The sequence below is a fragment of the Rhipicephalus microplus genome, unplaced genomic scaffold (assembly GCF_043290135.1).
Source record: "Rhipicephalus microplus isolate Deutch F79 unplaced genomic scaffold, USDA_Rmic scaffold_43, whole genome shotgun sequence".
Taxonomy (NCBI): Eukaryota; Metazoa; Arthropoda; class Arachnida; order Ixodida; family Ixodidae; genus Rhipicephalus; species Rhipicephalus microplus.
The window spans coordinates 2,728,775-2,755,478 of NW_027464616.1; the positions used below are offsets into that span (position 1 = coordinate 2,728,775).

A 26,704-nucleotide genomic window follows, 5' to 3' on the forward strand; every position below is an offset into this window, starting at 1 on the left:
GGTTGTGTTGAAATGTAGTGTAATTTGTGAGTTTGACGTCCATGCCGGGTTCCTGAAGGGCAACCACGGCAACGAGGAACTCAAAGGTCTCAAGATAGAGGCGGAAATGAGCCCGCTTCTTGTGGTTCTCTAGACCACTGCAGTTCCACTGTGTTAGTAACAACGGCTGAGTTGCTCTGGCTCGCGACCTAGGGTTGGAGGCCATGTTCGGAGATAGAGGGTGGGGTTGTGTTAAGATTACTCAGTTCACTAGCACCCTGTGCTGACGTACTGGAGTCTTCAGAAAAGTCCGACTCATCTGGAGTCACTCAGTTAAATTTTGAGGGGCGAAAAACGTCCCTAATGGGCCCTACGCGCTTGAGGACGCGTGGATTGTCTTCTATCCACTTTTGGATAATGTGAGTTACTGTTTGTGTCACCTGTGCGATGACAGTCTCCATATGACGCGCGATGGTGTCGTAGATAATTTTGGGGAGGTCGGCCAATTGTGTTTCTATTGCATTCACCTGGGTCACCAGGGCCGCGACGCGACTCCCTACAGTAGTAGGAATCTCCCTGTCTGTTATATTTTCCTCTTCGTCGCTCAACGAGGGCTTAGTAGTGAGATTGGTTCTGAGCGAGTCAAGTTCGCTGGCTAGTTTTTCATTCTGAGATCGCAAAAGGGCGAGCTCATGCCTGAGTTTTTGTGTTTCGGTAGTGCTTGTGGCAGAAGAAGGTGGAGAGGAGAGAGAGGAGGCGACCTCCACCCAACTGCCTACCTTGGGTTGGTTGCGTGCAGCGCTGCCAGATGGAGCGCCGAAAGCTGGAGATTCTGCCGCACCAGGTGGTAGCGTTGCCGTTGCTGCTTTGCCAGGAATTGGCGCTTTGACAGTTGACCCGCGCTTTGGTTTTGTTGGAGTTCCCGATGTCCTGGACCTTGGTTGCTGAAGCCTGATGAATTTTTCAGTGCATTCGCGGGAGCTAGTGAGGTGCGGACCCCCGCAAACTATGCACGTTGGGTTGCATTCGTGAGGGGCCATCCCCTCAGGACCACCGCCCACGTTTTGGCTACAGAGGCTGCATCTTTCGGTGACCGGGTTGGGACAGATATCCGCCCGGTGCCGCAGTGCACCACAGTGGTAGCACGCTGGCACTGTCTTCTTGTACTCCCTGACGGGAGTCAGTTCTGCGTTATAGTGGACGAAACGCGGAACGTTCCTTCCCGCGAAAGTCAACACAGCTACGTTGGAGTTCCCCAGCTTGCGCGCATAGACTAGTTCACCGCCACGCCACTGCACACTATGTTTCAGAGACGCACTGGTTTCGAGGTTGTGCACAGAAATCTCGCCGCGACACACATCACCGGTGAGCTTGAGGTGACCGCGAAGCGGCAGCGGTCCTTTGCTGGTGTTGATTTGAAAGTCCGACAGCAGTTTCTGAACCACCTCGTTATTCTGCGTGCCACAGATGATGATGTTTTGCTCCCAATTGGGAGAAATGGTGATGTCATTCATGTGCTGCCTTCCGATGAGTTGGGAAATGGCGCGCCGAGCTCACCTTGTTTAAACGCTGCCTTGAGGGCTATTGTGATGCGTGGCTTGAGCACGATCACGTAGTCGCCAGGATTCATCCTGACCGTTGGTTTCGGCGTCCACTTGGAGACTGGTGAAGTCTTTTGTGGAGCTTTAGGTGGTGGTAGTGGTGAAAACATTTAATAACCATTAAATGGTTACAGAGAGGTGACTGGGTTGGGGCCTTATTGGCCTCCTACCCTCACAGCACTAGGTGGAACCCCTATTCCGGGGCTCCATTGGCAAGCAACGCCGCCCGCGCACGTTGAACCAGAGCCTCTTGGGCCTTCAGGTCTTGACAGCCGAGCAGGGCCGCCTCCCAGTCCTCTATCGTGGGATTGGGGTTGGGGGGGATAGATGGATTAGACTGGCACGCCCAGACGATGTGAAAGGTGTCAGCCACCTCACCACAGAACTGGCACGTGCCATCAAAGGATGAATTGAAATGTTTTAGCACCGCCGGGCACAGTACGGTATTCGTAAACAGTTTTAAAAGGAGGCGCTCGTCAGCGCGATGCAGTCCCTTACAAGGGTCTGGATAGCGCCGGTGCTCCTCCTTGTAGTAATTGGTAATATCTTTGAATGAAAGGGCCGAATTGTCTGATTGCGAGTAGGCTTCCAAAGACAGGGAGATAGCCCGGGAAGAGAGTGCGCGGGCGGCCTGATCGGCCTGTTCGTTACCCCTGAGTCCTTGGTGACCGGGTGCCCAAACCAGATTTCGCGGAGTTGGATTAACGTATCGGCAGCTAGGTTCCAGTATGCGCTGAGCAAGCGGTGAAGCCCACCCTAGCTGATAGTTCCGACAGGCCCCTCGTGAGTTGGTGATGATATGTTTAGATGAGGGATAGGTGAGAGCCAGAGCGATGGCAACCTCCTCCGCGTGTGGTGCGTTAGGCTTTGAAAGTGAGCCCGTTTACGGTGTTTGCGTTGTGTATGACTGCGGCAGTATACCACCCCCCATGGTGCGGGCCGGCAACGTCCACGTAGCACACGTGTTCCTCTTGACCAAAGTGTCGCTGCAACGCTTCCGCGCGCGCCTGGCGGCGACCACTGTGGTTTTCTTTGGACATGTTGCGGGGAAGCGGTCGGACCCGGAGGGCGCGTCTCCACGGTTCTGGCACTCTCACCCTTTCCTCAATATAGTAATCGTGTTTGATGTGTATTCGGTCCAAGAGGCGGCGACCGGAATAGGTCTGTGCAAGGCACGTGTATTGGTTAACGAGGTGGGCTTCTCGAAGTTCCCGGTAGGTATTCACCACGCCTAGGGCCAGAAGTCTCTGGTTGGACGTGGTGATAGGGAGGTCGAGAGCCCGCTTGATAACTTTACGGTGGATGACCTCGAGTTGATCATCCTCGTGTTTGCGTAGGTGCAAGTAGGGAGTAGAGTATTCTACTCGTTACGAAAGCATGGGCAAGCCGCATTGCATCCCTGCTTCGTAATCCGCCCCGCTTGTTGGAGACCCGGCGGACCATACGGCCCAGCTGGTCTCCCACCGCGCGAAGTTTGGCTATTGTGGTGTCGGCCTTGCGTTGGTGGTGTATGAAGAGGCCAAGGATGCGGATCTCCTTGGCCTCACGGATCGGTCCCGAGGGAAGACTGATATGGAGCTGAGTTGTGTCCTGAGCGGAGGGACGTACGTGCACAAATTCTGACTTAGCCGGGGCACACTGGAGTCCGCAGTAGGTTGCGTAGTCGTCGACTACAGTCGCTGCTGCTTGCAGGCATGACTCCATGTGACCCAGGTTACCTTGCGTGGTCCAGATCGTGATATCATCCGCGTAAAGAGCGTGATGTATCCCTGGTAAAGAAGCCAATTTGGGGGGAAGATGAAGCATGGCTATATTAAATAGGAGGGGAGAGAGGACCGCGCCTTGAGGAGTTCCCCTCGAGCCGATGACGTAAGGCCCATGTTCCTCATCTTGTATGCGTATGTAGGCGTGACGGTCTGTAAGAAACTGTCTAACATAATTGAATGTTTTATAACCACAGTTGGTCTGACTGAGGTGGTCAAGGATTACCTCATGCTTAACGTTGTCGAATGCCTCTTTAAGATCCAAGGCCAGGACTACCTTGTCATTGTGGGGGCATTCAACAGGATCTAATATGTCATGGTGGAGCTGTAGAAGTATATCCTGGGCTGACATCTGAGGGCGGAATCCAAACATGGTGTCCGCAAAAGTGTGCTGTGTTTCTAAAAAATCGGAGAGTCTGTCGCGCACCATCGTTTCCATCAGCTTGCCGACACAAGACGTGAGGGAGATGGGGCGAAGGTTCTCCACGTCAATAGGTTTACCTGCCTTCGGGATGAAGGTCACGAGAGCTGATTTCCATTCAAGAGGGAGAGGAGTTTCTCCGTCCCAAATGCTATTGATGTATTTGAGGAGCGTGGCGCAGGCTGCGTCGGGAAGATTGGCCAACAGTTTGACCGTAACCTGGTCATGCCCTGGTGCAGTGCCACGCTTCATCTTGCGTAAGGCCGCCTGGAGGTCGTGGAGCTGGAACGGGGTGTCCAACTGCGTGTTCTTTTTGCCTACGTAGGAGTATGCGGCCGTCCGGGGGTCCTTGGTGGTGCACAGGTATCGGTCCCTGAGCGTGTTTGCCAGCTGTGTTGTCGTTCCTGTAAAGTTGTGCATGACCTTATGTAAGTGACGTTGAGTTTCCGTGCGTGTTTGTGTTGGATCGATGAGAGCGCGAAACAGGCGCCACGTGTTGCGACCAGACATCTGGCGTGCAGCCGTGTTGCACCTGTCCACCCAGTTAGTGTCGGCTAGCTGAGCAGCATATTCCGCAGCTTGCTCCGTGAGTTCTAGGATGCGTTTCTTGAGGCGTCTGTTATGTTTCTGTTTTTTCCGTCAATTGGTGAGGCTGCGGCGGGCCTGCTAAAGATGGAGGAGGTGGTTGTCCACGTCCGTTTGAGTTTCCGTGAGCTGTATCAGCTGTTCGTGTTGTTTCAGTGTAGACGTCAGTGATTTAGACCAGGTGTCGTATCCCGACTGGAGAGGGTCTACAATAGGTAGAGTGGTGCGGAAAGTTGTCCAGTCTGGGATACGAGCTTGTGCAAGTGGGCGTTTTAAGGGACGCATGTACACAGTTGTGTTTAATACACAATGATCACTACCGAGAGTGTCCTGTGTGTTCAGCCAGTCGGCATGGCGTATGTTGCGTGTAATTGTGAAGTCCGGGCAAGTATCTCGTTGAACAGAGTTGCCTAAACGTGTTGGGCTGGCGGGATCAGTGTGGAGGGTGAGTCCAAGTGTAGAAAGAAGTTCCGCAAGCTTCCTTCCACGCGTGTCCTCTCTTGGGTAACCCCATAACCTGCTTGGGGCATTGAAGTCGCCGACGATCAGGAGGGGGTCCCGTCCTGCCACCTGCATAGCTTGTGTGAAAGTTTCGCTGAACGTGACGTTCTTAAGCTTTGGGGGACAGTAAATGTTTAAAATATGAACAGGTGGGTCAGATCGCCTTATAGGCAGCACCGACACCATTGTGTATGGGAAAGGCGGTGTTGTGGGGAGTGTGACTTCCTGGGCGGTATATTGCTTGTGAACAAGTATACATGTCTCCGGGTTGTGTTGAAATGTAGTGTAATTTGTGAGTTTGACGTCCGAGCCGGGTTCCTGAAGGGCAACAACGGCAACGAGGAACTCAAAGGTCTCAAGATAGAGGCGGAAATGAGCCCGCTTCTTGTGGTTCTTGAGACCTCTGCAGTTCCACTGTGTTAGTAACAACGGCTGAGTTGCTCGAGCTTTAGGAGATGGAGCGCGAGCGTCTCCAGTGGCTGAATTGTTGAGAGGAGTTTTCAGTGCAGACGCTCCTTCCGCGTTTCTTCGGCGGCGACGCCGACCCTCGACGAGTTGAAAAATGTCAGCTTGCTCCCCCGACATCCAGGCGCGAAATGTTGGATGGGCCGTCGTCTGATGGATTTGTCGGGATATACGACCATGACAGAGTCGTAGGATCGTAGCCACGTTGTTCAGGCAGCGCCATGTTGAGGAGTTGACCGAGCGGCGTCTCGGCATCCAGCAGCGGCGGAGCTGCCGCCGTGAGGCTTAGCTCGTTTGCTACGTTGTGATGCAAAGTTGCTCGAAGTGGCCGAAAATTGGGCGTACCTGGGTAAGATCGGTGTCTCCAGAATCTTGCTGACTTGGCAGATGCAGTCACACAAGTGTTAGAGCAGCCACACTGAAAAGAGCACGGTTTTAGCCGAAAATCGACGGAGCCGATGAGCGTCGCGTCCGATCACTTCGCGAAGCGCCTTTTATAGCAGAGTTCTTGCGGTAAAGGGAGCACTGCAAAAGTGAAGGTCCATATCTCACGAATCTGGGCACCTTGTGTCCTTCGAACGCTATGATGATTGTCCAGGTGTCCTTGATTCTCTTGGCCTGCAGCGCGAGTGGCTTGTTCGCGTTCACAATGTTTCTGGTCAAAATGTCCTGAGTATCGCTTACGGGGATCCCGCGAATCACTCCTTTACAAGTATCGTGGGGTGCCGTGGCGTACGCGCTAACCTCGAAAGCTTTGCCTCCAATGTCAATTTACTTGACATTGAGGTATCTTGAAGCTCTCTCTTGGTCCGGAGTGCTCGCCACCATAATGTTCTGCTGCAAGTTGGAACAGATGATGTCCTGCATGGCCTCCTCCTCTTTGATGCCGGCCGCCAGTACTATCGCGTCTGCCACGGCTCCAGTGCCAATTCTCATGATATTTAATCCTACACGTGGTCGTAGCACAATTTTGCTGAAGACCTTGGGTAGTGGCGGCATGCGTCCTGCTCGCACGATTGTACGCTTGGTACCATACCTACTACGACTGGTTCGAGCGTCTCCCGCAACGCCAGCCTTGGTCGAACCCTTGGCAGCAGGAACGCTAACCGTGGCTTGCTTATTCCTTGAGCGTCTCGTTTCGCCTTCCTTCCAACCCATGTCTTCCGTGCAATCCTCTGGATAGATCTCCTCTTCATATACTTGGTATTCCATTCTCAGTTGCAGGTTCTGGAACTCGCAGAGCGTTGCGTCGCGTTGGCGCCGGGTCGGTGCATCGGCGACAATTGCTTCCTTGGTTGTTAGGCTTAAATCCCCCGGTGGCGTTGCCGTGTAAAAATGCCCCCAAAACGGCTTAAACGTCCACTCGCCAGCACAAAAGTGGTATCTGCTGAGTTCTTGAGAACTTGGGCACACGATGGGACTGAAAACTCGGCGACAATTTCATGAATACCACAGGAAAGCCTTCTTGAAAGCAAGAGCCGATCTTCGCGCGTCCGCACTGATCGGCACCTAGAGCGTCTCATTTGATATGCGAAGCACGCATAAGAAATGTTTATATGTCACTTCAAATTCAGCACAACGTTACGAGGTGGAGGTAAATGATGCCGTACATGACTTCCGTGTCATGAATATTATGTTTGGATTTGTCGTTTACCTTCGTCATCTATTCACGTTAGATGCTACCAAACTTAGTATATCTGTAGCTAGCGAAACGGCCGTGAGCACGCCATGAGCGTGGTATTTTTTCATGTTGTTACACGACACGCTCATCGGGATTATCATGAATTCCTTCTTCGCATATTTCGTCATCCATTGACGTCACGTAACACCCAATTTGGTATATGTGGAGCTAGCGAAACGGCCGCGAGCGCATCATGAAGGGCCCAATATACTCCAATGTAGCGTTGACGCGTGCGCACTCTGGGCACAGGGACCCTACGTTAGCGAAACGCGAGCACTCTGTAGTCTGACGCCAGGCGCCACCAGCGTCCGTCGGCGCGGCCCGATGGTAACCGGCGCGAGATGCAACATGTTGCTGCATTTCACACCGATGCATTACCCAGACAACACTGTGTTTTTCTCTTTTCGTGACTAAGGGGCGTCAGATGCGCTGAAACGCCCATGCGTCAAAAGAATGCAGCGCGGCGTGCGCCTGTGAGTATATAGCACGACCGGCGCCCCTGGCGTGGCAACGCCGGCGTGACGCGACGAAATCAACGCCAGCGAGCACGCGCACCGCGTTACGTCGAAATGCATTGGCGCCTTGACTGTGGCATGTAGTCAAGTTTTCACATGACACATATCTAATGATTATCGTGTTTGCACAAACAACATACCTTCGCCATTTATTGGCGTCACGTAATACCGAATTTGGCATATGTGAAGCTAGTGAAACGGCTGCGAGCGCATCATCAGCGTGGCATGTAGTCATGTTGTTGCATGACACGCATGTCGTGATTATCATGTTTGGATGCGTCATATACCTATGTTGTCCATTGGCGTCGCGTAATACCGAGTTTGGTACATGTGAAGCTAGCGAAACGACCGTGAGTTCATCATGAGCGTAGCATGCAGTCATGATGTTACATGAGACGCATCTCATGGTCATGTTTGCACCAGTTACATACCTTCGTCATCTATTCACATACTGTAATACCCAATTTGGTATATGTGACGCTAGCGAAACATCCGTGAGCGCATCATGAGTCTGGCATGTAGTCATGTTGTCACATGACACGCATGTCATGAATTTCATGTCAGGGTCTGTCAATTGTGTTCGCCAGGCAATCTTGTAAAACCATACCAGTTTTGCCGCATGCCATGTGAGCGAAACCACCGCAAGAGCTGCATGACCATGTAATGTAGATCATGATACTCATGACATACATGTCACGATTTTCATGTTATGACTAGTCAAATGTGTTATCTATACTGTAGTGTTATGCCACGCTAAGTTTGGTATCAATACCACTAGAGAAACGGGCAGGAGAGCTAAAAGTCCTACGCGGCTAGATAGTGTTGCGCCTTTGGGTAGCGTGGTGCGGACTCGGGCCATCCGAGTCCCCGGAGAGGACGAGTAGAGAAGCCGGAGAAGGAGAAAAAAATGTTTATATACAGTATTTACATGGTAGCGTGGTACAACATGAAAAGAGAATCACACACGAGCGCCTCTGCGCTAGCGTTTTTATACATCGTCCGCCTTCCCAAGATCCCTTGCAAAGAAAATTTATGCGCAGGATACTCCAATGAGATCGTCGTCTTCCTCTCCGTCCCCGAAGAGGGAAAGCCAAACACCGCCTCCCTCTGAACCTAGGAAAGGGGCAAGACATGCCCAGTTCGCTGTTTGGTGAGGGAGACCCCACGCGCCAGCGTGGCACCACAGTGAGATGACGTGGAATCCCATGCGCAAAGTCGCTCCCTGATGCAGCCAGGTTGACTCAAGCAAGGCAGAATACCCCGTACAGCTGCTGGGTCGACGCTGCTTCGGAGTGTTGCTCTCGGCGGCTGACAAAAGCTTGGCCAACGACTTTTGTGTCAAGAGGAGCCGGCGACGTGGTTTTTCCAGATTGTCCGCGTCCGTCGCCGTCCCGGTGCAGGGTTGACTCATCAACAGCTGCCAGGTGCCAGCAGGCCGCGAAGACCACGTGGAACTTGGGCGAGGCACAACAGCACCCCCGCCGCCAGATGATACATCGGGAGGTCGAGTTGTTCCATGCAGCTCGGCCGGATCGATGTCGGCGACGTTCCGGCAAGGCTCTTGCTTTCTCGAAGGGCCTGGTCAAACTGGAATGCTCCAAGAGCTGGCCTCTGCGCCCCGCTTCGGTGAAAAGTGGGTGACAAGCTCCAAGAAACGACCTTTGTCAGCCACACACAATGCGACAAGCACCGCGTGCACGCCACTCTCATCGCCAGGCCTCCGATTTTACAAAGCAAACATCTTATCTTAATAACTTAAGCTCAAGGAAACCATGTGCATACCAATCGGGACAAGTGTCCAGTAACTCTTTCATACGTAACTCCATTTGGAATCGAGATAACATTATAATCAAGCTAAACAAGCAAACTGTAGAGCTCGGGACAACGAGGGAGTCAGTGAAAAATTTCTCTACGCCCTCACTGTAACACATTGAAAAAAAAAAGTACACATAAACTAGGTAAAGGTAAACAAAAAAAATCAAACAAACCTTCCGCGTCTTTTGACGAGTCAAAACGCTCGACTTAGGGCGTCTGCATTTGTATGAAGGCCACCTCTCTTGTAGCGCACCTCGAAATTGTGCTGCTGCAGTGCTATGCTCCATCTGAGCAAACGACCATTCTTAGGTGACATTTGGTGTAACCAGGTTAGTGGAGAGTGATCAGTTTCTATAATAAACTTAGAGCCAGCAACATAGCAGCCTAGTTTTCGTACGGCCCAAACAATGCAAGCACATTCTTTTTCCGAAGTGCTATAAGCCTCTTCCCTGCTGCTCAATTTGCGACTCAAATACAAAACCGGCCGCTCCTCTCCACTCTGGTCCGTCTGACATAGCACTGCTCCTAAACCGCGTTCGCTTGCATCACACTGAATAGTGAAAGGTTTTGCAAAATCCGGTGCCCTCAAGACGGGTTTCTCACTCAATGCGTGCTTCAGCTTCTGAAAAGCGTCTTCCTTTTTAGAGTCCCATTGAATGTTCACAGGTTCGGTCTTGCGTAAACTATCTGTCAAAGGGCTGGCAATCTCGGAGTAATTCGGGACGTAATGCTGATAGTAACCTGTGAGGCCGAGGAATGCTCTCATCTCGGTCTTAGTGCTGGGACGACGATAACCGACCACCGCGGCTACCTTGAGTTCGGACGGTCGACGACGCCCATTTCCTACAATGTGCCCTAAATAGCTTACTTCAGCACAGCCCAAATGACATTTCTCTCTCTTTACCGTAAGACCTGCATTTTTGACCCGTTCCAAAACCATCCGAAGGTGTTCAACATGGTCTTCCCATTTGTCCGAAAATATCGCCACATCGTCTAGGTAAGGCAGCGCAAATTTCTCGAGCCCGTGGAGAACCTTATCCATCAGGCGGCTGAAACAATACGGCGCGTTCTTGAGCCCAAAGCTCATCATCAAAGGACGAAAAGTGCCCAGGGGTGAGATAAAAGCAGCGTATCGACTCGCGCGCTCTGTCAAAGGGACCTGCCAATACCCCCTAACAAGGTCTAACGTAGAAATGTATTTCGCCTTAGACACTGTCTCTACCCTCTCTTCAATGTTAGGAATAGGGTAAGTCTGGTCGACTGTTACAGAGTTCAGGCGGCGATAGTCCACGCATGGCCTCGGATCACGGCCCGGAATCTCAACCAAAATCAAAGGCGAGGTGAAATCACTGTCTGCTTCGATGATAACACCTAGGTCGATCATGCGGCGAATTTCGGCCTCTAGTATCTCTCTCTGTCTAGGTGACACCCGATACGGCTTACAGCTGATCGGCTTGTTAACCGTCAGCTCAATGTCGTGCTTAATCACATCCGTTTTGCCTGGCTTCTCGGAGAAAACGGTAGCGAATTCCTGTACTAAAAGCTCTAAATCTTCCTCTTGAGCCTTACTTAGGGTGTTCCCTGTGTCTACCCTATCGGACAATGTGCTGCTGACCGTGCCATCGGAAAGACAAAGGATTTCCGCGCCCTCATCCTCAGGAACATTGAGTGCAAGGTTTACTACTGCTTTTCGTCGCAGGTAGGGTTTCATTAGGTTACTGTGATACACTTTGGGGCATTTCCGGCCCCACTTTACCTCGTAGTTGGTGTCTGAAAGCACTGACAACACTGTCGCTGGTCCCTCCCATTGTACGTCCAGCTTGTTTTTTCTTGAAGGGCACAACAGCATCACCTCATCGCCCACTCTAAAGACTCGCTTTCGAGCTGACTTATCGTAACGGGCCTTGGAAAGCGCCTGTGCTGCGCGCATGTTGCTCTCCACCACTTCGCGTGTAGTCCCCAGTCGCCCCAATAAATCCAGTACATAGGAAACCACATTAGGGTCCTCCCCATATCCAGTCCATGACTCTCGTATTAAGTGCAGCGGACCTCTCAAGTTCCTGCCGTAGACAAGTTCAGCCGGACTAAAACCCGTACTCTCGTGTGGGGCCGACCTCAGAGAAAACATCGCAGCTGGTATACACCCCTCCCAGTCACTTTTATGCTCAAAGCACAAAGCTCGCAAAACGCGTTTCATGACCGAGTGCATGCGTTCCACAGGGTTCGACTGTGGATGGTGAATAGAGCTATGCGCGATTTTTATCCCGCAGCGTTCTAGGAATGTAGTCGTAAGGCAGCTTGTGAACACACTTCCGTTGTCACACTGTATCTCCGAGGGAAAACCCACCCGAGAAAAAATAGACAACAATGCGTCCACCACGCATACTGAACTCAACTCTTTCAGTGCGATTGCCTCCGGGAACTTGGTGGCAACGCACAGCGCGGTCAGGACGTACCGATATCCTGATTTAGATGGAGGCAGAGGCCCCACGATGTCAATCACGAGCCGACGGAAGGGTTCTGTGACTATTGGCACTAGTTTCATTGGTGCCTTCCATTTGTCTGTTGATTTTCCTATCCGCTGACAAGTGTCGCATCCACGGACAAACATCTCTACATCCTTCCAGCACCCGGGCCAGTAGAACTCCTGAGCCAGCTTAGCTTTCGTTTTCTTTATACCTAAGTGGCCCGCCCAGGCGTTGCTGTGGGCCAGGTCGAGAATGTTCCGCCGGTATTTTAGTGGAACTACCACTTGGTTGTAGACCCGCCCTTTAGCGTTCTCATACCTGCGATGCAACACCTCGTTTTGGGTGTAGAACGAAACGTTCTTCCTAGAGTTACCTTCCTTATGTATGGCATCTAGCAGCATAGAGAGTGCGAGATCCGCCTTTTGATCGACCACTAGCGTTGCACGGTCGGTTCTGGCTAGCTGACACCAACTGGTGGACGCGGGTGTTAACACCGAGCCTGTCACCAAGTCCTCGTTTTCGGGCGTTAGAGATATTTCCTCGCTGTTGTCGACCATAGCCCCAGTTTCCGTCTCGACAACTCGCATGGCAGACTCATTTTCCGTCGCAACTACCTCAGGTTTTCCTACACTGCCCTCGGACGTCTGTTCCCCAGAGTGTGAGCTGCTCAGCTGTTGCGTCAGCTCGCGCGCCTTCGAACGGGTAAGGGCCATGCAAGCTATTTCGGTGGCAAATGATTCTCCACGTGTTTTTAACATTTCCTCAGACTTATTTGAAAATAGGTAAGGGAAGTGCTCCGGGAGGTTGGCTGAAATTGCTGCTTCCGTACACAATTGGCCGAAAGGGCCCTCGATTACAACCCTCGCTATCGGTAGGCAGACGCTTTGCTTTTCTGCCACTTGCCGAATCGAGGCACACTCTCCTATATAGTCTTCGGAAGATACGCAACTTGGATGCGCTACATCCATTGTGGCCGCCGAGTCCCTCAATACCCTACACATTCGGCCGTTCACTGAGAGTGTCCTCATGTAAGGCTTCAACAGCTTTAAGCTATCCTCTGACTCCTGAATTGTGGCAAATGCCATGTGCCTCTTACAGCTCCTGGCCATGTGGCCCTTTTCTCCGCAGCTGTAGCAAACAACTGGCTTCCGCGCTTCTAACGCATGCGCTATGTCACCAGGCGCCTTTGAACCTGATGAAGGTGCCGCCTTAGTCCCCTCACTGTCCTTTCCCTGCTGATTGTCTAATAACTTGGAATTTTCGGGTTTCCAGTTATTTCTTGCAAACCTCTTGCGTCCCTGGTTTCCCGACCAGCTTTCTACCTTTTCATTTTTTCCCGAAGTTCGTGGTGTATTGCGGAGACTACGGCGTGAGCAGTAATCTTCGGCGAGTTCTGCTGCCCTGTTCATGTCTACGTCTTTCATCCTATCCTGCACCCAAAGCCTTACCTCCTCGGGAATTCCCCGGTAAAACTGCTCAAGTACCATCAACTCAATGACCTTGTCATGGTTGCCATAGACTTGCGCGCTTTTGAGCCACTCTTCAAAGTTGGCTCTAATTTGGTAGGCATAGTCTGAATGAGATTCGTTGCCCCTCTTAGAGTGCCTGAACCGCAGGCGGAAAGCCTCTGTCGATAGGCGACATTTTCGTAGCAATGCAGCCTTTACCCTGTCATACACCTCGGAGTCCTCTTTATTCATTCTTGCGATAACATCGGACACTTCGCCTGGTAGTACGCATATCAGTTTTTGTGGCCAAGTCTCCCTACTAAACCCTGCATTTTCGCATGCTCGCTCAAAATGCACGAGGTATAATGCAATGTCGTCACCCGCCTTGAAGGTGTGGATTAGATCCTTTATCTTTGATTCTCCACCCCCTGAATTTTGATTTCCCACGGACATACGAAGCTCCAGTTCTTTCAGACGGATTTCATGTTCTTTATCCTCGCGATCCCTCCTTATTTCCTCCTCTCTTTGTTCACGGGCTAAGCGCTCACGCTCCTCTTTCTTTGCCAAAATGGTTTCTCTGGCCTCAATGGCCTCTTCTAAACTCACTTCCTCTTTTCCCAAGTGCTCCAAAATTTGTTGTTTTCTTTTAACCGAGCCGACCGAAATATTCAGCTCCTGACAAATTTCGAGGAGTTCTTGGACCTTAAACTTCTCCATCTTAGATATGCACACCGTTTCTCTTCTAAGGTAATTTTGCCCACGAGCCACCCAATTCTTGGTCTGCGAATCAAAATTTACCAAAATCACCCTACCACGTTACCGACCATCTGCGCTAACGAGTCTGGCGAAAAGAAGAGCAAACACGCGGCACTCACCACTTCGATGCAGCCGACGCAGGCGAATCCCATAAGCTGCCAGCCACTGTTGCGCCTTTGGGTAGCGTGGTGCGGACTCGGGCCATCCGAGTCCCCGGAGAGGACGAGTAGAGAAGCCGGAGAAGGAGAAAAAAATGTTTATATACAGTATTTACATGGTAGCGTGGTACAACATGAAAAGAGAATCACACACGAGCGCCTCTGCGCTAGCGTTTTTATACATCGTCCGCCTTCCCAAGATCCCTTGCAAAGAAAATTTATGCGCAGGATACTCCAATGAGATCGTCGTCTTCCTCTCCGTCCCCGAAGAGGGAAAGCCAAACACCGCCTCCCTCTGAACCTAGGAAAGGGGCAAGACATGCCCAGTTCGCTGTTTGGTGAGGGAGACCCCACGCGCCAGCGTGGCACCACAGTGAGATGACGTGGAATCCCATGCGCAAAGTCGCTCCCTGATGCAGCCAGGTTGACTCAAGCAAGGCAGAATACCCCGTACAGCTGCTGGGTCGACGCTGCTTCGGAGTGTTGCTCTCGGCGGCTGACAAAAGCTTGGCCAACGACTTTTGTGTCAAGAGGAGCCGGCGACGTGGTTTTTCCAGATTGTCCGCGTCCGTCGCCGTCCCGGTGCAGGGTTGACTCATCAACAGCTGCCAGGTGCCAGCAGGCCGCGAAGACCACGTGGAACTTGGGCGAGGCACAACAATAGATAGATAGATAGATAGATAGATAGATAGATAGATAGATAGATAGATAGATAGATAGACAGATAGATAGATAGATAGATAGATAGATAGATAGATAGATAGATAGATAGATAGATAGATAGATAGATAGATGATAGATAGATAGATAGATAGATAGATAGATAGACAGATAGATAGATAGATAGATAGATAGATACGCTGAAAGTTGCTGAAGTTCGCTAAGAAATGCTTCGCATTAAAAACCTGCAGGTGGTCGCAATTTCCGGAGCCCTCCACTACGGCGTCTCTCATAATCATGTGGTGGTTTTGGGGCCTTAAACCACACATAATAATATTACATTAAAAATTCCGCGCTTTACACGCTGTAAAAACGGACATCCAAGCTGTGAGCGCGCGAGCGTATGTGGCATGGGCCAGCACGATCACGCAGTGTCCCAAACTTGTCTGTTACAAGCTGCCACTCTAGCGTCGCCAGCGCGAAGTCGGCGACGGGAATGACAGCAGGTTGGTTCGTTCCGTACGCAAGCAGAGACAGTGAAGAGATGAGAGACTTGGGAAAACAAAACAAACTTTACTCAAGTGATATTGCAGCACACGGGATCTAATACAACACTTCAATACGACTAACAAAATATATCAACACTTGATACAACTAAAGAAATATATAACAGAAACAATAGATCAGCTTACGAGAGAGAACTATCACAAACTACACAACTAACAATAATCGACTACGGAGGAGAAAGTTCGAAGATATAAACAGGTGAAGGCATACGTGTGATGACCGGCAGCGTTGTGTCCCCGACGATCGGATGCGAGAAGTCGAAGAGAGTTCTGGCACGACTGCGATGTCGGCGGTGTTGCAACGCTGGTGGCTCCGGGAGGCTAGTGCTTGCAGGTGACTTGGAGCAGGTTGAGCTAACTCGAAGCGAAGTCCCGATGTCTACGTTGCAGACGTTAATATCGCGTCACAGCTAGACGAACGGCTAAGTTTAGGTGGCCAGCCGACACAGAGCCACACTAAAAACTTTTAGAAGAGATGCTTGTTGATCTGTTTCTACCCCATCTTGGTCAGCGACTAGTCTGCCTAGCAGGGCAAAATCCTGCGCTTAAATCCCCCTCGTGTCTCCTCGCTCTCTTCCTTGGGGACAAGAGACCTCTACCTGGGTCCAATCATGCGCGTTTAATTGAGGGGAAACTCCGCCCCAAAAATATTTTGACCCCACCCCTTTTTAATAGGGAGAGGGCCCGCAACTAGCGAGAGTGACAACCTGTCGGGTTTTCGTCATACGGCTTGGCCACCAGAGCGTTTCCCACGCTTTTCTCCGTGGGAACGGTCAACCACTTAGCTCTCAGCCGGGCGTCTTGTTGTCTAATCCTTGTACGGGGTATACCGCGGCCTTCTGCGACCTTGCAGACGTCGCCACGGTTACAAAAGGATTAACTGTCGGCGGCGACGTTCTAAGGAGAGCACCCCCATTTTGCACTTATCGGTTATCTTTCATGTGCCGCCGTTTCTCACGGTCAGTCGGGGAGTACGGGGCCCGTTAATTGCCGTGACGCGGTGTCGCCGAAAATAGCCGTCCGTGACATTGCCCCCCACTTTCAGAATGTTATTCATAACATTTGTTCGCACGGAGGGGAATTTTTTCGACAACAAGGAACAAAACACCACCAACAAGGAAGGCATGAGGACTGTCCCTCTCATGCACAACATACATAGGCAGAGTGCACCAAAGTAACAACAAAAGGCAAAGCAAACAATTGTTAGAGTACCAGCTTCATTTACACGCAATAATATCAAGGCGCCATACAAACAAGAAGAAGAAATAGCCGTGTACGGCAGCCATCAATACAGAATACACTGCACGAATGTATACTACAAAATAAAACGGAACAGGTGCGCTTCTCAACTGTAGTGCAATCCGTCAATGTGCATTACAGCAAGTAAAAACAACCAATGCACCAAGCAAAAAGAAAATAACTCAAAATACACTTCTTATACAATGAAATACGTGCATACAAACAGAAAACAACCGACGGAAGGAAAAAAAAACATGCTCATAGACCTCAAGTCTCAATGCGCGCAACGACAACTGTACCGGGTCACGCCAATCTTAATCAATTTACGAAATCATTCGGTTTATGCTAACATCTTTCTCAAATGCTCATTCATGCCACATCCCCATGGCAGTGGAGGCATACGATATAACACTATACCTTAAAAACACTCGAAAATAACACTTTTCTGTTTTTACCTTCTCGATATTTTTGTACTATGATTAAAGCACATCTAGTTCAGCGGTTTTCTTTCTGCAAACTTTACATCAAATCTTGTACCCTAGACACAATTCAAACGACTCCAACATGACTCTTCAATGTTGCACTGAATAACCATACTTAGTATGCGCGTGCAACAATTACTAAAACTGACCGTGCCCCTTTTCTCAATTAGATTCGCTTGAATCGCACACGATGGGGTCGCTTTCCCGGCGGCTTTCGAGCACGCCAGAGGTTACAAAAAGCACGAACGCCAGGCTGTGTCCCACTGTCACGCCTCATTCTGCATTTCGGCCGGCTTTCTTCGGTAATGTGAAAGGGGTACAAGAAGCAGGGGGGAAGCCTGTGCCATTTTTCTTTTGTGTTCTCCCCTATGCGGTATTTAGCCACTCTGCCCTTTCGACTCTGACTCTTCGGCAAAGGCCGCTTTCCCGAATTTGTCGAACTGAACCGCACGCTGCGTTGGGGTGGCGTACCTCGTTTCCTCCCTCTACACCTGGCTCGCCGCTTGTGCTTCCCTGAACGCCATCATTGACGTTCCTTGAAACGGACTAATGGCCTACCCTCTCGTCTTTCTTGCGACTGAGTGGGGCCTGACCTAGGCTTGCACAGCGCAGTGCGCTTCCGCTTCTTTCGTTTCCGGCGATGTTTGCCTGCGCCCTTTCTCTCGATGCCATCATCAAGTCGCGTCGGGAACTGAGAAGTCGGGAAGCTCGTTGGAGCTTGTGTTACATTTTGCCCCACGCTCAAACATCTTGAACTCGGTGTCACGACGGACTGCCGGGCCAAATTATCTTTGTTAATGCTGATGAAACCATTAACTGGGCCCTCTCCGATGGCATAGCTGCACTCCTGAAGCGTCGCGTTCTCGCTGTGTTTAGCCACTGTGCTAACCCTATCTGCATGTGACGATCTCGAGGCGTCCTCTCGAGGCATGAGGATGGTTTCCAGCTTCTTACTGGGTCCATTAGGGCTGCTGGCACACACCTCATCCTCGCTAGGACCGTTTTTTGATACTGTCTCTACCTCGAGACCGGCCAAGGCCTCGTTCTCTACATCATTTATATGGATGCATTCGAGACTATGCGGGCCCTTTTCTAGCGCGGTTTCTGGTTCTGGCGTTTCATGACGCGCTTCAATGTCCAACGCTTTCCGACGCGCCTTGCTTTCAGACTCTTGTCTTTCTGCTTCGCGCTCTCTTTCAGACTCTTGTCTGAGCTGCTCTCCTTTTGTCCAGACAGAAGTTCCGGATATCCGGAACATCTCTGCCTTAACTACCTCGTTGTTCGCGTTCTGCTGACTGAGTCACGCAACAGCTTCATTTGCCTCGCAAGGCAGAACCGTGAGTAGCCCTTGACACCATGTGTCTCGCTCAAATGACAGTTTTTCGCCGGCATCGCCGTGCTCACTGCTGGATCGGCTCACCCTGCTACTCTCACTGAGGCGAATCTTTAATTGCAGTAACTGCACTTCCCGTTCTCCGGCTTCCCTTGCCGCTTTCCTTGCCGCTTCTCGTTCTTTCGCCCTTTCTTTGCGCTCTCTCTCCTTTTCTTGGCGCTCTCTCTCCCTTTCTTTTTCTTCCCGGGCCAGTGCCCGCTCTTCTCTGGCTAACGCCTGCGCCTGTTCCTGCTGCTCCTTAACCCATTGTCTCAGTTCGGCGCCCTCGAGGCCTAACTGTTTACCGTACGCGATCCACTTATCAAAATTCATACACTCCATACTGCAACTGTCACTATAATGCCACTATAAAAACAGCGCAATCATTTCAGGATGCAACCGCTTCAACTGTGCGGCTCTATCTCCACGCTGTCCGCTCGGTTCTCGTTCACCCCTCACTGTCTTACTCTTTGTACGGAACGTCCTGTCTCGCGGACGCCAGTTTTGTTACAAGCTGCCACTCTAGCGTCGCCAGCGCGAAGTCGGCGACGGGAATGACAGCAGGTTGGTTCGTTCCGTACGCAAGCAGAGACAGTGAAGAGATCAGAGACTTGGGAAAACAAAACAAACTTTACTCTAGTGATATTGCAGCACACGGGATCTAATACAACACTTCAATACGACTAACAAAATATATCAACACTTGATACAACTAAAGAAATATATAACAGAAACAATAGATCAGCTTACGAGAGAGAACTATCACAAACTACACAACTAACAATAATCGACTACGGAGGAGAAAGTTCGAAGATATAAACAGGTGAAGGCATACGTGTCATGACCGGCAGCGTTGTGTCCCCGACGATGGGATGCGAGAAGTCGAAGAGAGTTCTGGCACGACTGCGATGTCGGCGGTGTTGCAACGCTGGTGGCTCCGGGAGGCTAGTGCTTGCAGGTGACTTCGAGCAGGTTGAGCTAACTCGAAGCGAAGTCCCGATGTCTACGTTGCAGACGTTAATATCGCGTCACAGCTAGACGAACGGCTAAGTTTAGGTGGCCAGCCGATACAGAGCCACACTAAAAACTTCTAGAAGAGATGCTTGTTGATCTGTTTCTACCCCATCTTGGTCAGCGACTAGTCTGCCTAGCAGGGCAAAATCCTGCGCTTAAATCCCCCTCGTGTCTCCTCGCTCTCTTCCTTGGGGACAAGAGACCTCTACCTGGGTCCAATCATGCGCGTTTAATTGAGGGGAAACTCCGCCCCAAAAATATTTTGACCCCACCCCTTTTTAATAGGGAGAGGGCCCGCAACTAGCGAGAGTGACAACCTGTCGGGTTTTTGTCATACGGCTTGGCCACCAGAGCGTTTCCCACGCTTTTCTCCGTGGGAACGGTCAACCACTTAGCTCTCAGCCGGGCGTCTTGTAGTCTAATCCTTGTACGGGGTATACCGCGGCCTTCTACGACCTTGCAGACGTCGCCACGGTTACAAAAGGATTAACTGTCGGCGGCGACGTTCTAAGGAGAGCACCCCCATTTTGCACTTATCGGTTCCCTTTCATGTGCCGCCGTTTCTCACGGTCAGTCGGGGAGTACGGCGCCCGTTAATTGCCGTGACGCGGTGTCGCCGAAAATAGCCGTCCGTGACATTGTCTCTAGTTAGTAGATGGAAGATGCCCGCGCTTACACTTGCTCGGGCAAAGCGATATCACGTGACCCTCTGGCTAAGTCAATGGCGTTTCAACGAACGCCTCGCGTACCTTCATTTTCGGTCAGCGCAGCCTGCATCTTGAGAAGTGTGCGCTCCCTGCCACGTATACACGAACCTCTAACGCACCAAGGCGCCTCGCCTTGGTTTAGCGCAATCGATGCAGGTCTCAGCGTAATTACTTGAAGTGCGAACCGCTTCGTCGTGCCTTATTTCACTACGATTAACGTATTTAACAAAAATGCGAATGGCTTTGCGAGTACTTCTCACGGAGGGTCGTTATCACTTCATTTCCTTTACCTCTTCATGGATAAGAGTGCAGCGATCATGGGCGTAGCCACGGGGGGTGTCTCTCAACCCCCCTCTCTCTCCAAAAATTTTTAACTTGTACTTGCGTATATATACACACACATATAAAAAAGCACGCACAAGCATGCATGGGTGTGGTAAATCCCCCCTTCCGAAAAATTTTTTGGGCTACGCTCCTGGTAGCGATAGTCACACGTACTACTCCTTTTTTTTTTTTTGAACGATAGCAAATCAGCTTTGTGCAGACTCATTAACCTTCGTCTAAAACCACAGCAAAATGAAAAGACACGCATGGTTCCTTGATAACCTCGTGGTACAATCTGGTCGATAGCACTACCTAAACTGTGATGAATCCTGTCATCAGTGTGGAATAGGATGAAGTTGCAAACCGCTGAGGGAATGAACGGAAGATATTTCAGCGATTTTGCTTTGCTTGCGATGCCATGACTAAAACGAATCGTGCTTCATTATTTCGTTGGCTTTCATGCAAGTTTTAGAGGATGGTTCACATCCCGTTCCTCTCTCCCCGCTTTTGTTTTGTGCGCCACACGTTTCACGAAAAAATAGAGATAGGAGGGAGCACTTACTCACATCCAGATATAGGGGGAAAAAGGCACGCGAAATATGAGTTTTTACTTTTTTTTTCTTTGTTTTCGCAAGGCAGGAACAGTGTGTGCAAATGCCGTGCCTGTCAACTTGTTAGATAATGATTAGCGGTAATTCTTGCCTAGAAGTGTCACTTTAATTTGTGAACAGGTTTTTCTGCACCACGCCGTTGCATTTCCCTTTCTCGCTGTTGCTTCACATCTTCGCCCGTCCGATTGGGTATATATATTTCCTGCATCTGAGCAATGAACTGGCTGTAAGTGTGCACCATGTCTCATCTCAATTTTTTTTCCTGAAACCTTCTGCACACACACACACAAAGGAGGGGGGGGGGTCTTTCAGAATGCAATACTGAAAGCCCAAGCAGCTCTACACTGTTTCATGAGTGCCGCGGTGTTCAAGATCCGCCATGCGGAAGGTTGCACGCATTAGTGATGGTCGCTTGCATTAATACCGAAGAGGACTATACCCAGGGTCGTCTGACAGGACGGACTCCATCACCGTGTGGTGGGTTGCTTCGTTTTCTTTGCCCACGTTTGACTGCATTCACACTTAAATTGAAGCCAGTGGCCTCGCCAAGGGTAACACACCAAGTCGTCGTCCCCCCATTTTATCTCTCTCTCTCTCTCTTTTGCCCTGGCATACAGAACCGAAGATGTCACACGACCACATCTATCTTCGCGGACCCCACTTCAGATAAAAGAGGTGCCCTACCCCCACTTGAAACAGATTTCTGCCTACGACCTTGTCCAAGGCCATGCCCACATTTATTGTAAGTAAACAGTGTGTGTACTTAGAATCGCCGTTGGTTAGATTTGAAATGAAAAAGCCAAAACATAAGCTTATCTTATGCATAATTAGCCATGCCATTCTTTTTAGTGCTATATTAGTAGCTGAAAAGATCAAAAGCGTTGTGATGAAAGGTTTATTATGGAATAGTAACCAATGTGTTTAGGAATAGGTAAGGACAGACGTCAAAGTATGCTGTTCTTCCTCTTACTTGGCCTTCGAGTCACATGTACGTTGCAGTGAATAAGTATATTTTATAAACGCAGCATTCCTACGTGCAATTTGTCATGCAGTTAATACGGGAGCAACATTGGCCAACAACTCAGCAGCAACCATTGACGCAGCCAGTGAAAGCGATAACCCCCTCCCTCCTGATAATTTTGAATTTTGCATGTGTACATACCATGGGCTTAGCCAAGGCGTGGTTGTGCGAGGTTCAATAGCCCAGAATTTTTCAATTTCGCTTGCGTACATATACACACACGCATCTATACACATCCACGAACATTCATTCGATATGGTCGAACCCCTTCGACACAAACGAGAAAATTTCTAGCTACGCCTCTGTTATTTTCCCACGCGCACAAATCGTATAAAAAGCATGGTTGCACAACTGGCCCTCCTCCCCCACCACCTCTTTAAAAAATTCTGGAGACGCTACAGGTAGGAACAGTAAACGTTGAAGCTGCTTTTAGTTACCTGCCGTGGTGATCTAATGTTTGGCTGCTCTCCTAAAGGTCGTGCGATCGAATCCAGTCCGTGGGGGGGGGGGGGGGTCAGTGTTTATGGAGGCTAATTGCCGTATGACCGTGTGCATTGATTTAGGCGCACGTTAAATAACGCCAGGCCGTCGCGTTTCAGACGCCACTGATTGCTACGCCTCTGGGCTATAATCGAGTGCGAGAATATGGCCGAGGGCTTTGTGTACCGTGTTCGATTAAATACCGTGCAGTGCCGCTGCCATAGCACCAGGCCATAACGGGCTTCACGCAAGCGCTATACCACATCGCATTCCTCGCGATGCGCTGGCAAAGTTAGTGTGCTACTGTCCCATTCACGGAAAAGTCGTATAGTTACACCTCAAGGGCGAAGCAGTGAACGCGATATCAAACTGTAATGTTAAACGAAGTTAGGCTGGATGCTACCTCTTTTGGATCCCATCGAGCGCAGTTCAACAGAATGCAGGTGTAAGTGAGTATAACGCCGCTTCAGGAAGCGATGCTCTTTCCTCACATTCTTTTCGCGTTGAGAGCGGAGCACGTACAAGGGTGTACGAGCAACTCGTTGATGGCTGATTGATATGTGAGGTTTAAGGTCCCAAAACCACCATATGATTATGAGAGACGCCGTGGTGAAGGGCTTCGGAAATTTCAACCACCTGGGGTTCTTTAACGTGCACCCAAATATGAGCACACGGACCTACAACATTTCCGCCTCCATCAGAAATGCAGCCACCGCAGCGGGGATTCGATCCCGCGGCCTGCGGGTCAGCAGCCGAGTACCTTAGCCACTAGACCACCGCGGCGGGGCCAGTTCAAGGCCTATCTCTTCGATATTGGCATGCGCGCACGCATACACATTTCAGCATGCGCACGCGCATACGCCTTCTGACATGCGAACGCGCATACGCCTTCTGACATGCGAACGCGCATACGCCTTCTGACATGCGAACGCGCATACGCCTTTCGGCACGCGCATACGCGTTCTGGCCCGCGCATGCGCACGCGGGCGTGGATGCGCACGCGCGGTCATTGCGGTCATTCAGTGTGAAAAATGACCGCATTCTAATTTCGTCTTTCCTCAACTTTTCGAGTCTCATAAAAAAGAGAGCGGTATTTATATCACCAACGCGAATTAGAAAGCCGTCAGTAAAGCTCAGTGCAATTTTATGACGCAGCAGATGGCACGTGGTTTGGTTCTGCAGCTTCCAAAGAGCTGTTCTGTTATGATTTTCTAAGATGTCTAGGCACTGCATAGCTGTCAAGGGAAGTTGTTGCCACCGACTCGAATGCGATGACTAGTGTCAATTCATTCCGCTGAAGCGGTGGCGGCGTCGAGAAATAGAATAATCAGCCCCAGCTTCAACGTAACATTGCATGGCTGTAAACGGCTTTCGGAAGGCGTATGCACAACTCTAGTGCCTAGAGGTGTAACTCCATACGCAGTTACTCTATCCCTTTCGTAGCGGCCAGGCTGGCGGTATTCCGTGAAACTCATCAGCAACGTGTGCTCAATTGACAAAGAAACGAAGAAAAAAAGGAAACATTGTATTGCGTGACTGAACAAAAAGAAAAGTAATACCACGCCTGCCTCGTCCTTATAGGATCCGTCCATATGGCGGCGTCGTCTTTGGCACTCGACACATATGCGCCGTCCTGGCATCGCGGGGAACTCAGCCTCTAGTGCAGTCCAAGCGGAGAGCGTTGCCGGGTCAACCAGCTTGCGCCAACTGGTCCTGTACGTGCTCGGCCCTGCTTGTGGCTTCGTACAGCTTCGCGGCGCTGATTATGCTGATCACGAGCACCGGGCCCGACCAGAACGTCCACGTCCACAACGGTGTCAAGTCCCCGACCAGCACCACCTCCACGAAGGAAGAGACGTACTTCGGGCACAGCTGTGAGGAGGAGGACATCACATATCAGAAACCACATCGACGATGGAATTCCTGAAAGAAGTAAACGGGCAAATCGCGATATCTAAACAAATGTAAAGGCTTTTTTTTGCCCTTATTAAGTTTTAAACAACCAGCTTGCAGGATTCGAATTATTCGGTTTTAATTTTTCTCAGACCAAACAAATTTGCTCCATCAGAGAGAAGGCTTTTTTAACATTTTTATTACTACAATCAACTGAGCAGAAAATTGAGACGGTAGAACAAGCGATAGCTTGGCTAGTTGGTAATATATTTCTATATAATATGTATGCATAGTTTAACGGGACGATGCCTTCCCACCCCCAGATCTGGCTATGAACCCTTGATCGCCAGCTACAATTTTGGCTTCAGCAATTACTTGCACCACTGACCTGTTGCACTTGATTTTCAGAAACAATAAGTATTCCTTGTACCGCATAGGTTGTACTTCAGAAGCAACCATCTAGGACAAGCAGAATGCGTGTGGATTACGTGTGCGTAGCTTTCGCCATCATGTGGAAGGGGGGGGGGGGCAAGCTGTGCCGCGGAGCACCCCCTCCCCATTCGCCCTTTTAGGAGAGTCCGAAATAAAATGAGCTTCGCAGTACACACGCTACTGCAAAGATGGCAAAAAAAACTAATGCAATGACGTAATTTCGACAACGACCTGCCGTTGGTTCTCCATGTCATAGGGAGTCTTACAATATTTACTAGTGTAAACTGGCACTGTGATCATTCAGCCGCAATGGGAACAGGAGCGTAAGCAGATATCTCTTTCGGAATAGAGAGGGACACCTTGTTTTCAAGGGGGTGGGGGGAAGGCGCATATCCTTGAAATGTTCATTATTCGCTCTGTGTGCCGGCTAAAAAACTTAGGCTGTGAGGGGGGGTGCACGGGCCTGGTGTGTTAACTCCTTGGAACGCTACTGCACGGTAATGATGGTTAGTACACGGATTGCGTTCATGTTTGCGGGCTTCAGACGCACTTGCAGCTTAGCTTCTTGCTGCGTTTTGATTTTGCTTCGAATAATAAAAAACGCACCAATGTGAACTCCTTGTGCCGATTTGAACTGCATGGTTAGGCAAAAAAATGTTCACAGTGGTGAAGCGTAACGACGTAACTTTTGCCTAATATTTGCGGCAAAGTGGATTCAGGTAACACGGAGCCAAACGCAGCCAGAAGTACGAAGCTTAGACAAATTTGTCTACTACACATGATTCTGATGGTGGCTGAAGCAAAGTGCGTTGATGCTCCCATAGGCACTAGCTCCACAGTTCCCTCTAGAACATTTATAGAAAACTCTATGCCCCGGTCTTACGAGGATGAAAGTGCAGAATAAACACTTTTTGAAATGCAACTTAAAGGGGCCCTGCAACCCTTTCGTGGCATGACCTAAAACGCGCTCGGGGCTCCTGAGAACACAATACAAACATTGTAGTGAAACCCATAAATTAACAGTCAATCTTAAAGGTCAGCTAAAAATTGTTCCCTCATTTTTTTCGAGTGATGCCATATACCCACGAGACCACGCCATGTACCCAAATTTACGACCATTGGCTGACGTCAGCGTCGTGAGGTGCGTAGTTACCCAGGTCCCCACGTGCTCGCGATCACGCTGAAAGTAAGCCGCACGTTCGAAGTTCTCAAGGTCATGACGCGCCCGCGACGTAATTTCTTTCCCCTGTGCCATCCCTGCCTGTTTGGCTTGCAGCGCCATCGCCGGGGTGAAAGAAAGGAAGCAATCACAGCGTTAGAGAAATTAAAAGGGCGCTAAAGTTTAACGATGACTTCGTTTAGATTAGCAAAGTGCAGTCTGAGAATCCCATATGCTTCCCTATCATGAGTTCATTATTAGCGGAGAAAATGCAAGGTTGAAGTTTCACTTTTAAAATTTGCGCCAAAATATCCGCTGTGTGTGACGTAAGAAACATCAAAATGTATTTTTGATATTTTCGCGGCATCGGCTCGATGAAATTTTCTCAGCTTTGTTCGTGCGCTGGTCTTGGTCATGAGCCAATCGAGCAGCTTCATCCGCGCGGTCATTGCCGACGATTCCGCAATGACTCGGCAACCACTGAAATACAATATCGTGACCTTCCGCGAGCGCTTCGTGGCAGTCGTGCCTTATCTGAGAACGGACGCTGCAAGGCTACTACAGTCACTTGCTCGCCGTGTATCTCTC

General features: G+C 50.2%; 1 long non-coding RNA gene across 1 annotated transcript in view; it reads left to right on the top strand.

The window, feature by feature from the left end:
• LOC142787067 (uncharacterized) overlaps positions 1–26,704 on the top strand; it is a 43,658-nt gene that overhangs the window by 15,379 nt on the left and 1,575 nt on the right. The gene's annotated exons all lie outside the window — the stretch shown is intronic.